This window comes from Lynx rufus, unplaced genomic scaffold (genome assembly GCF_022079265.1).
Source record: "Lynx rufus isolate CCGP_SWC_20201006 ecotype Redwood Valley unplaced genomic scaffold, mLynRuf1.p SCAF_15, whole genome shotgun sequence".
NCBI classification, from domain to species: Eukaryota; Metazoa; Chordata; class Mammalia; order Carnivora; family Felidae; genus Lynx; species Lynx rufus.
In genome coordinates, this window is record NW_025814829.1 from 50782060 (window position 1) to 50794568 (window position 12509).

General features: G+C 37.1%; 1 long non-coding RNA gene across 1 annotated transcript; it reads left to right on the forward strand.

Annotated features, from left to right (window-relative positions):
• The first annotated feature begins 11248 nt into the window (after positions 1 to 11248).
• On the forward strand, positions 11249 to 12273 carry LOC124509810 (uncharacterized). Its single transcript, XR_006961536.1, has 2 exons — positions 11249 to 11468; positions 12016 to 12273. It is a non-coding gene; the product is annotated as an uncharacterized LOC124509810 (long non-coding RNA).
• Positions 12274 to 12509: the final 236 nt, after the last annotated feature.

Consider the following 12509-nt stretch of genomic DNA (forward strand, 5'->3'; position numbering starts at 1 on the left):
AAGTGCTTTGCTGTTTGACTCTGCATTTCCCTTGTCAGACTTGCTGTAGAACTCAGCCTATTTCACATTTGCCCCCTAAATCCACTCATTGTAAATTTAACTAGAAATTTTGTCAAGAGTGGGAAGCAGGTCTTGGGTTTTCATCGTAAACTTACAAAACAATTTAAATATAACGCTTGGCTAGCAAACATCTCCAGTAGACATTTTAATTCTTCCCCAGTAGTTGTTTACTTTGTTTTGGTTTGGTTTCTCCTCAAACACAAGAACAATCTTGTATTATTTTTATTTTCCTCTAGGATTTTCTGTCAGCAACTTACAGTTCCTCAATTCGTTCAAGCATGCATTCAACAAATAGTTGAGGACCTATGGTGAGGCAGTCGCTTGCCTCCTGTGAACAGGTACATTCGAGGTAATAGTAATGATGATATAATAATATAATATTATAATATAATAATAATGATGATGATGAACAAGACAAAAACCCCTGCTTTCCCTACTCTGTGTGTGGTAGGTGTCAGATGATGGTAAGTGCCGTGAAGAAAAAATGCATCAGGCTGAGAAGAAAATGTGTGTGTGTGTGTGTGTGTGTGTGTGTGTGTGTGTGTGTGTGTGTGTGTAGATGCCAGGGAGGTCATTAAATTACATAGAGAGACTAGGGAAGACCTCTCTGATAAGGAGACATCTGAAAGAAAGCTGAAGGACTAAGGAGAGCGAACCATGAGGAGTCAGTGGAACGATTCATGTCCCCTCTAGCTCCTGCCACGGATGTTCATAGATGAATCCTAATGGGACTCAGCAAAACAAAGCAAAGGGTCTACCAGCAACAGAACAAACCTTCCGTGGGCATTTTGCGACTCTCTTTTGTTAACTCTTCCTTGAGGTCTTGCCCTAGTTCCTAAGCGGCTAATTAACTAAAATGTATCTTCCAAACAAAAGAATCTCAGGCTAGGCTTCTTAATATGGCTAAGCTTCTAAGTAGAATTCTTACAAGTCAGATTCCAGAATAATAGGAGCCACGTATTAAAATATCTCCTTCCTTTGTCTTTTAACCTAACCCAGTATTTCTTTTCTAGAAATCTTTCCCAAAAGAATGATGCAAATGTGGACAATATTAATGTGCAGAGATGAGCACTGGAATGTTATTTGTAAAGTGAAAACATGAAAATCTAAACCATAAGATACTGTTTTATTAAACTAACATAGCGGGGATCAATAAGTTATTTAATGCTACAAATAATAATTGGTGACATGGTAAATTGACTATAAGTGGTAGATAGAAGTAGAGAAAATGGTATCATGCAATGCATAGAATCTTAACTATGAGTAAAATTGGGGGGCAAATTAGAAGTATTTGTAACAAAATCGAGTGGTAGGTTTATAGATGATTTTTTATATATTTTTCTTTTAAAATGAATGCTGTTGAAATATAAACTACATAGAATAAGATGCACACAATTTAAGTGAAAAATTAATAAGCATCGGCAATTATATAAACCCATGTAACCATCATCCGGGCTAAAATGCACAAAATCAGCCCAAAAAGGTTCCTTGTGGCTATTTGTTGTCAACAAATCTCACGCACCTACTGACCTGATTTCTGTCACTATAAATGACTTTCGCCTATTCTGGGTTTCATATAATGGAATATACGCAGTACAATAAAATGTACGTACAATAGAAGAGGATGTACTCTTGTCTCTGGCTTTCTTCACTCAGCATAATGTCACTGAAACTTCATGTTGTTGCTCGTGTCAGTAGTTCATTCCCCTTTTATTTTTCTGGTGGAGTAGTACTCATAATCTGCTTATCCAGTTACCTCTTACTGGACCTTTAGGTTGTTTCTAGTTTGGGGTCATTATAAATAAAGCTGTTTTGAGCAGTTATATACAAGACTTTTTGTGGACATGTGTTTGCAATTTTTGCTGATAAATATCTAAAAATGAAATCACTGGGCCAAATGGTAAGTGTACTGTCAGACAAATTGCTGAACAGTTTTCCAAAAGGGTATGCCATTTCACACTCCACCATCAGTATATGAGAGCATCCATTGCTTTTCATTCATAAAAAAGAGTGGATATTGATAGTTTAAATTTTGTCGCCATTCTAAATGCATGTGTAGCAATACTTTGTGTTCCCTTGATTAGTGATGATGTAGAAAACCTTTTCCCCTAACTGGCCATTTTTATATTTTCTTTTCCAAAAGGTATGTTCAAATTTTTTTACCCATTTTTGAAAATTGGGTTGTTTTCTTATATAATTGCAAGAGCGACAGATAAATATTTCTATATATATAAACTCGGCTACAAGCCAAATATATCTATTACATATTACCTGGTATAGTATTACCAGATATATGTATTACAGACACCCTCCCCCATTTGTGGTTTTCATTTTAATTTCCATGTGATGTCATTAGAAGAGCAGAAGTTGATTTTTAAGAAAATGTTGATTAAGTCAAGTTCATCTTTTTTTTTCCTATTATGGTTAGTGAAAATCTTTGTCTTCTTGATCAAACTAGCTAAGTGTTTATAATTTTCATTGATGTTTTAAAGAAGTATACCTTAGACTTTTTATTTTTATCTATTGAATTTATCTTCCCAATTTTACTGATTTTTGCTCTTTATAATTTCCTTCTTTATATTTCTGTTATGCTTAATAGTATCATCTTTTTTCTGCCTTTTTAAAATGAAAGCTTAGATTACCAATGGCAGACATTCTTTTTTTCCAAGATAGGCATTAGAGCTGTAAAGTTATCTCCAAGCACTGCTTTAGCTGAATCCCACAAACTTTGATATGCTTGTGTTTCCATTTTCATAAGTTGAAATTTATCTTTCTTGCTTTCTAATTTTCTTCTTTAATTCATTGGTTATTGAGAAGTATGTTGTTTAATTTTCAAATATAGTGAATTTTCATATATCTTGTTATTAATTTCTTTTTTAATTTTCTTGAGATCAGAAGCTATATACTGTATGACTTCAGTCCTTTTAATTTTTCTAGACTTGTCTTATAGCCTAGTATGTGGTCTATCTTGGAAAATGTTCCGTTTATACTTGAAAAAAACGTCTATCCTGCCATTGTTGGTATATGTCAAATTGGTTTCAAGTTGTTTGATAGCGTTCAAACCTTACAGACTGATTTTCTGTCAACTTGTTTTATTGCTGGGAGAGCTGTGCTTTTGCATCCTATTATAATTTTGGATTTTTCTATTTCTCCTTTGATGTTTATGAGTTTTTGTTTTTGAAGCTCTGTTATTGACTGTATCCACATTTAGGAATACATCTTTTTGATGAACTTACCCCTTTATCATTATGAAATGGTCTTTAAATTTCTGCTAATATTTCTTGTTCTGAAATATACTTTGATATTCGAATAGCCACATCACCTTTCTTATGGTAGTGTTCGCCTGGTGTATCTTTCCCCATTCTTTTATTCTTAGCCTATTTCTGTCTTTATATTTAAAATGCATTTATTTTAGGCAGTATATAGTTTTGTCTTGCTTTTTTATCCAGTGTAATTTCTGCCTTTTAACTGAGACAGCAAGCTATATCTATTTTTTTTCTCTTAAGTGATTACTCAAAGGTTTACAGTATCCATTTTTAACTTCTTTTTTTGTTTTTTCTTTAATTCATTTTTGAGAGAGACAGAGACAGTATCAGTGGGGGAGAAGCAGAGAGAGGGAGAGAGAGAGAAAATCCCAAGCAGGTGCTGCACTGTCAGCACAGAGCCTGACACAGGGCTTCAACCCCTGAAACCATGAGACCATGACCTGAATGGAAACTGTGCCCATATGTCTTTAACTTCTTAAGGTTTGCCTTTAAATAACATTATACTACTTCATGTGTAAAACAACATCCTTACCACGGTACATATACTTCCATTTGCTGTGCCCTATACTTTATGCTAATATTGTCATAGATTGTATTGCTACACATATTATAAGTCTTCAAGTACATTGTTATTACTCTAAACAGTTGATTTTTAAAAAACAAAGTAAATGGCAAGTAAATGGAGATCTTGTATATTTATCTACGTATGCCATTTCCAGCTTTAAAACAGGTTTTTTTATATAGATCCAAGTTTCCATCTGGTTTCCTTTAGCCTGAAGTACATCCTTCAATATTTCTTTTAGTAGATGTTTGCTAGTGACAACTTCTCTCAGCTTTTGTTTATGTTTAAAGGTTTTCATTTACCCCCATGCTTGAAATTTATTTTTTCTCAACTATCAAATTCTAGATGAACATATTTTGTATTAGTCACTTCAAAGTCACTGTTCCATTGTCTCCTTGCTTTTTTATTTCTAGTGAAAAGTCATTAGTCATTCTTATATTTATTCCCCTGTATGTAATGGGGCTTTTTCTCTGACTACTTAATAATGATATACTTTCCTATGGTTTTTCTTTTGCTTATTGACTATGTAGGCTTCTTGGACATATGGGTTATACCTTTTATCAAGTTTGGGAAAATTTCTGCTTTTATGTCTTCAAATAGTTTTTCCACGGGAATCCATTTATATATGTATGTTAAGGAGATGATGTTGTCCCACAAGTCACTAAGTCTTCTCTTTTTCTTAAGCCATTTTTTCCTGGTGTTCTAGAATCTAAACAGTCTCTCTTGATAGGTTTTCAAGTTCACTGATCTTAATTTTTAAATTTTTTTTAGAGAGAGAGAAAGCATGAGTGGGGGAGAGGGACAGAAGGAGAGAGAGAGAGAAAATCTTAAGCAGCTCTGTCCTGAGTGTGGAGCCTGATGTGGGGATCTATCTCACGACTGAAAGATCACAACCTGAACTGATTGCACACTCAACCACCTGAGCCCCCCGGGCACTCCTCACTGATCTTTTCTTATCGAATGTCTAATCTGAGGTTGTTCCCATCGAGTGAAACTCTAGAGAGGAACTTCATCTCTACAGTTCAATCTGATTCTTTTACAGATTCTACTTTTTTTGTCCTTATGTTTTAATTTAAATTCACAATTATATTTATAAGAGCTGTTTTAATATTCTTGTCTACTAATTCTACCATCTCCATTATTTCTACATCTGTTTCTATTGATTCATTTTTCTTTGACTTATGGGTTATATTTCCAAACCTCTTTGCTTCTCTAGGCCTTTTTTGATTGGCTGCTGGACATGGTGACTATTACTTTGATGAATCTGTGCATTTTGTTTTCTTTTTTTTAAAGGACGTTGCATTTTGTTTTGAGTGCTAGTTAGATTTAGATTGTGATTCAGCTTAATTCTTTAAAGCTTTAAACATAAAACGTTTATTTATTTAATCGGAGAGAGGGAAAGAGAGGAAGAGAGAGAGCATGAGCAGGGGAGGGGCAGACAGAGAGGGGGAAAGAGAGAATCCCAAGCAGGCACTGCACTGTCAGTGCAGAGCCTGACGTGAGGCTTGATCTCATGAATGGTGAGATCATGACCTGAGCCAAAATCACGAGTCAGAGGCTTAACTGACTGAGCCACCCAGGTGCACCCAGCCTTTTTTTTTTTAAGCTTCTTTAGTAGAAGTCTTGAGTTAGTCTAGTCCTGCAACTAAGGTGCAATCTTTCTTGAGTCTCTACTCCATGCTGTGGGTGTTCAGAAAGGTCTCTCTCCATTCTAAAAGATTGGAATTCAAATGTGGTCTCAAAAGTGTTTTCAGGAAGAAAGCTAAGGGATTGCAGAGCTCACTTTATTTTCCTTATTTCTTATAGAGAGTACAGCCCTGTGTCTGAAAAAGTATTGCTTTTTATATTTCTTATATTTTGTCCAGTTTCCTAGCAGTTTATGACAGGAAGGCAAGGCAGGTACTAGTTGTTCTGTCATGGCTGGGGAAGTTTGATGTTTATATCAAACATTAAAAAAATCTTTTAAATTTTCTACAGTGAGCATGTATCACTCAGAATATATGTGTAATATTATTGTATGAATTTCCTATTGCTTCCATAACAAGTTGCCACTAACTTAGTGACTTTAAACATGCAAATTCATTATCTTATACCTGTAGGTCACAAGTTCAGCAAGAGTCCCTCACTAGGCTAATATCAGAATGTTGACAGGGCTGCATTCCTTTTAGAGGCTCTAGGGGAGAATCTGTTTCTTTGCCCTTTCCAGCTTTTAGAGGTTACCTGCATTCTTTGGCTTATGGCCACTTTCTCCATCATCAAATTTAGAAACACAACATCTTCAAATCTGTTTCTAACTCTGACTCTCCTGCATGCCTCTTCTACTAAAAAAGTACTAAAAAAAAAAAGACCACCTGGTATAATCCAGAGTAATCTCCCCCTGTCAAGATTCTTCACATTATCACCTCTGCAAAGGTTCTTGTGCAATGTAAGGTCACATATCATAGGTTCCAGGGATTAGGACATAGACATCTTTGGGGGACCATTATTCTGCCTACCATAATTATTAAGGTATTTGTCAGTTATTAGGGCAATAAATCATCATTCTTAGAATGTACTGTAACAAAAGTTATTCTGTTGACATATTCCACATACACCCTGAATGACATTAGGGTACCTGGGTTTTGGTAACATCTAAGCGAATTATACTATTCATTTTTCTAAGGCCATGTGAAGTTGATATGCTGCTTATGTCACAGTAGATGATGCCCTGTCCACAAGGTAGGTATATTTACAGACAATTGGGATTTGTCAAATATGGCGTTAAATTATTTGGTTCCTAGTCTCCCATTTCTTCTAGATTCCCCTGATTTCTTATGACATCTCTGAACATAACTGCCAGTATTGATTTCTGCAGTTATTACCACTCCCTGAGCACTGTTACTGAATATTTTATTCTCAAGATTTGCCAAAACATTCCCCTTTGATATCCTCAGTCTATAAATGGTACCATGTTTTTCTAAATTTAGGCTTAAAACCACAGTCACTCTGGCCTAGTTTTTTATACTGATCTTTACTTTCTCCACCTAATCAATTGTCAGATTTTGTAGATTTTTTTCAAGAAATCTCTCAAAACATCTCTCACATACTTTTTCTCATTTTATTTCCCACAACCATCACTATATTACTTTTATTACATTTGAACTATCACAAATGTTTTCTAATGAGTCTCCTTTATTACTATCTCCCTCCTAACCACTTTTGCTAGATGACCCTTCCCAAAGATTCATTACTATGTAAAAAAATTTTAGATAATTCTCCCCCATGTCCATAAGGTAAATTTCTAACTCTACAGTATAATATAAAACCACACTTCCACTTTAACAGTTTAAATCCTTCATGTCTGAACTCAAATCCAACTTCCTTTTATTTTGCTTCCCTTGATTATTCCAGCTTTCAGCAGCCTCTCATCAACTTGAATGGATTTCTATAGCAGTCTTCTATAGAAATCTTTTAGTAATTTATCAAATTATGTCTTCATTTATCTGTATATAATTATATCCTTTTATGTTTTACCCTCTAACTGAATTTTCCAACTGTAGAATCCATGTTTTATAGGCCTTTGAATATTTTGTAGTATCTAATACCACTGTTAATAAACGTTTATTTGTGGGTAAAAGAGAATGGGATTTAGGGTTACATTTTTCCAGGTTTTCTTTCCTTTTTTTTTTTTTTTTTTTTTTTTTTGGTTGGCAGGGGTGGGGAGATAGAGAATGTGGGTGGTTTTTAAAATACTTCTTTAGAAAAAACTTTCATTGTGTCCTTTTAAGCATTCTGTAGGGTTAGGTTAGATACCTCCTCTAGAGCAACTCTGTGATTCCATAAAGCAGTGAAATTCCAGATGAACAGAGCCAGGTCTCCTTATTGCTACATCTGTGTTCTTTCTACTCTATTCTCCAGCCTCTCAGAATTTGACTCAATATTTCTTATTTTATTTAAAAAAAATTTAGGTCTCCATGCAACCACCTTAGTAACCACACAGACCATGTTAATCATTTTTCTCTGAAACTGACCTCACTCTTTTGGTTCTCTGTTGGCAGAATAATCTTCCTATAGCTCATGAATCAAATCTACTTTGTTTTTACAGCAGAACCTAAAAGACTCCTTGCTTCCTTTACTACACTGTCTTGTATTCCCTGTTCCTCTGTTTCAGTTCACTCTTTTGTACAATGTAAAAAATATGAAGTCGACTTGGATTGTTTTAAAATTGTCCCAAATATCTCCAGGGTTGACTCACTGTTAAACCTCATGGAAACCCTAGTTTGTTTGGCTGAACTCAGGGCTGGGATTTGGGGAGTTATGATAATTATGGCTCATCTTAGGATCCCAGGCCAAGTATTTCCTTTTCCTTTGCTTTGTTGCTCCATCAGCAAAAGGTAAAATCTATTGTGTGTAACCAGAAAGTTAATTGGTGTATAGTAAAACTTGCATGTAGTTTGTGACTGTGAGGTTATATATAAAAGCTAAATATAGCCATCCCAACTGCTGCTGGGGAATAGAACTTTTAGGTCTTTCTCCCAGGGGGCCCAGCAATGACCGTATTTCCCGGATCCATTTTCCACACCAAATCATGTAGCACATTTCTTTTTTTTTTTAATTTTTTTTTTAATTAGTTTTCTTTATTTTTGAGAGGCAGAGAGAGACAGAGCATGTGTGGGGCAGGGGGGCAGAGAGAGAGGGAGATACAGAATCAGAAGCAGGCTCCAGGCTCTGAGCTGTCAGCACAGAGCCCGATGCGGGGCCCGAACTCACAAACCATGAGATCATGACCTGAGCCGAAGTCAGACGCTCAACCGACTGAGCCACCCAGGCGCCCCTCATGTAGCACATTTCTAAATGATACGTCTGAGTTATTTCAATATCTCAAAAACATTAACGACAATGATCATGAAAATGGTGGTTACCATTTGTTGAGCCTTTAGAACGTACCAGATTCTGGATCAAACTTTATGAAACTCTTGTGAGGTGTGTATTCTTATCTCTCTTTTGCAGAAAAACAAAAATAACCAAGGTCCAGTCAGTCTAAATGGCTTGCTTGAAGTCACAGAACTAGGGAGGGACAAATCCTCATCTCTCTGACTCAGGCTTGAGCTCATACCCAGCATGCCACATCATTTCCACTGACCAAGGCGCTGGACATACAGCAGAGAGCTGTGAAGTAGGAGCTCTGCTTGTTCTTTATGACAGTTTGATTCATTTTATAGTCACTAACTTGACCCTGTTATGCAAAGGGTATTTTAAGAGAAAGTAAGCTACAAAATAACCACAGGTTTCCACTTACTTATATTTTGGTTTAAGTATTTGATCCTGTGCTCTTTTTGCTACTTATCTTTTCCTTCCTTCCTTCCTTCCTTCCTTCCTTCCTTCCTTCCTTCCTTCCTTCCTTCCCTCCCTCCCTCCCTCCCTCTCTCTCTTTCTCTTTCTTTCTTTCTTTCTTTCTTTCTTTCTTTCTTTCTTTCTTAATTTCTGTAATGGCTTTGGGCTTCAACTCAATACAAGAAGGATTTATTAAATTGCTCTCTATTTCCAACACTTATCCTCCAAGTCTCCATTATATTGTAGCAATATTTTAGAAGTGTTTAAGGCAAACTTCTAGCTATCTTAACATGTCATCTAATTTGAGATAATAGTAATACTTTATTTATTGAGCAATTTGTTTACTAACATTAGAACTTCTCTGGGATGCCTGGGTGGCTCAGTCAATTGAGTGTCGACTCATGATTTTGGCTCAGATCATGATCCCAGGGTCGTGGGATCAAACCCTGTGATAAATATTCACTACAGATTCATCAGCCTCTTCCCTTGTTGAGGTGTCCAGGCTTTTGGCCCTTATCAGATCCTACCAATCCATTCATTCATTCTACAACTAAACACTGGGCACAGAAGTGAACAAAACAGCTAAAATCCTTAATTTCATGGAGTTTATCCATTGCATACATTCAAGCCATGCTCAACAATCTTTACATACTCCTGGGGTTGGGTAGAGTTTTTCCTCTGGCCACAGAACTTGAGATTTGGTAAAAACACTCAGCCGGAGACTTTAGGTTAACTATCCTACAAATATTTTTAGTTTGTTACTCTTTTGGTCTTATTAGTCTAGATGTATTTCCCCTTGGATAATCTTTGTTCATATTACATTTTTTTTGCTTTGCCTTTTATTTTCTTGAATAACTTCAGCACCCCATCACTGATTCCTTCCCCATCCCATGCTTTAATATTCTTAAGAGCCCTGTCAGGCTTCATCTTACAGATAACAAAATTAAGCCTCAAAAAGATTAAATAACTTCCTCAAGTCCACACAGGTAGTCAGTGGTAGATCTGGGATTTTGATTCAGATATACTGATTCCAAAAGTTGTATTACGCAACACAATTTTATTCTTGCACTCTATAAAACATCATCCACGCATTTACAATTAAGTATTTAATCACATGGAACTATGACTTCTCTGAGATAGTCCCTGACTCTCGGCACAATCTAAGCTCTAGTGGGTAACATGTGAATGATAAAAACCTATGTTGTTCCTGGTACTATTTTCAGCTTATGATGCTTCTGATCCATTGCAAAATTTAATGTTTCTGATACCATTCAGTTCCAGAGGGAAATAAACCATTTTCATTAGGAAATTCTTTGGTCTTCCTTTCCACTCTTCCTACTCTGCACCACTCCCCCAAATCAGGCAGCAGAAACTTTGTTCTGTATATATCCCTGAAACTTCTGAATGAAATTTTTCAATTTTTGAACAAAAGCACTACCTCTTTTGATAGTTGTTTAGAACTTACATATTTTTCCAGTACTACCTGAATTGAGGGTAGTGCGATTTGAAAGGGGCCCTGTGGAAGCAGAATGAGTCCTCTTTGGAGAAATACTCAGGGCCACAAAGCACATGGAAACAGTCCATGGTTAGGAGCCTGACACCCAAGCCCAAAACAGAACCACAAAAACAAAGAGTGGGGAACAGTGTGGTACAGTGGAAAGAGCAGTACGTGAGAATCAAGTTACCTGTTTTACCTTAGCAAAGTGACCCCGTTTTTCTGGGCCTGAAGTTTCCTAGTTTATGAAATTCGGCATATTACACTAGATAGTGACGAAACTTCAGAATTACAAGGAGCTTCTTAAAAAACAGATTACCCGTCCCCACCCAGAGATTCTGGTTTAGAAGGCCTGAGATTAGATCGGAAATCTCTGTATTTTAACCAGTTGCCCAAGTAATTCTATTGCAGACTTCCTTTGAAAAGAGATTGCATGGGAACCACACATGATATTCTGTGCCTCACTGCTTCAGTGGACTTTTGGTGTGATTCCATTGGATCTATTTTTTCCCCCTTGCTACTTCCTCGTCACAAGAAGAGCAGTGCTGGTATCCCAGCTGCAAGCCTCTCGTTTAGGATTCTTGCTGCAGCCAGCAGTGTCCTTGGAGTCTGGTTCAAAGCTGGAGAGAATGCGCTATGGAGCCGGGAGCCATTGGTGGAGGGGCTGGCCTGAAGGAAGTGAAGTGTTTCAGCCAGAATGTACTGACGCACGACCAGGAAACCACAAGACTGGTGAAAACCTCTCCAAGCTTGAGCCCTGTGATCAAAAGAGGTACAGGAAGTAGCTCTGCCAAGAGTCCTTACTGCTGCTGGCTACGGCCCTGAGCTTCTGAGGCCTTCTGAGCCAACTCCCTGAGCAGATGCTGTCACCCAAGGAGCCATTACTAAAACATTTTCTGCTTTGCTCTGAGGTGGCCCCACTGGTGGGTGGGAGCGAGTTGCTGTCCCTTTTTCTCTTCCTCGCTTCTTTCTTTCGACAGAGGTGACCATCTGATTGTTCACTCTGATTTTGCAGAAGTCATAGGTTATTGGTTTTTTAACCTTTGCCAACCAATGGTTGTTTGGTGCTCAGAACCTGTATACAAAAACTAAATCCTCAAACTCTTACTAATACCTAGAGCACCTGATCAGCAAATATCAATAGCTTGGACTTCAGTGAGAGTGAATGTCCCTTATTTATTGCATCGTAACTATTACTTCTTCTCCCAGGCTAATTAGTGTGTGTGTGTGTGTGTGTGTGTGTGTGTAGATACAGATCATGTCTAGATTCAAGGTTAAAATAATTGTGTTCCTGTGATTCTTTTCCTTTCCTTGGCCAGAGTAATTGCCAGTTGCCATGTAATAAATCACATCATCATATAGCAGATCCAATTAATAGCTGAGACCTGCAAAATAACTGAACCATGTCGTCAGAGCTAAATGGCGGAGAAATTGGACTGACCGTGAACACGTCACATTGATTGCTTAGTAGTGGGGTATTTTTCCTGGAAAGACAACAGAATAAATCTGAACTATTGATCCTGTCATGGGTACAGGCTCCCTTGTAGAGGAAAATAAAGCAAGTGTGATGAATTTTTCATTTGGCCTTCTGCCTGCCTGCCTGCTTGCTTGCTTTTTGCCTTGTGCGGCCTGCCTGCATTTTTATTCCGTAAACCCTGACTAAATGGTCCAACAACATTGCCCACGTGGCAGAAAATCTGCAATCTTAACCTATTTGTTACCAAAATTTCAGCAAGTATGAGGTGGCCAATAGCTTTTCTGAGAGGATGCCTGGGATCTTAGCTTAGCTTTCAATCATTTTAGGAAACATGAA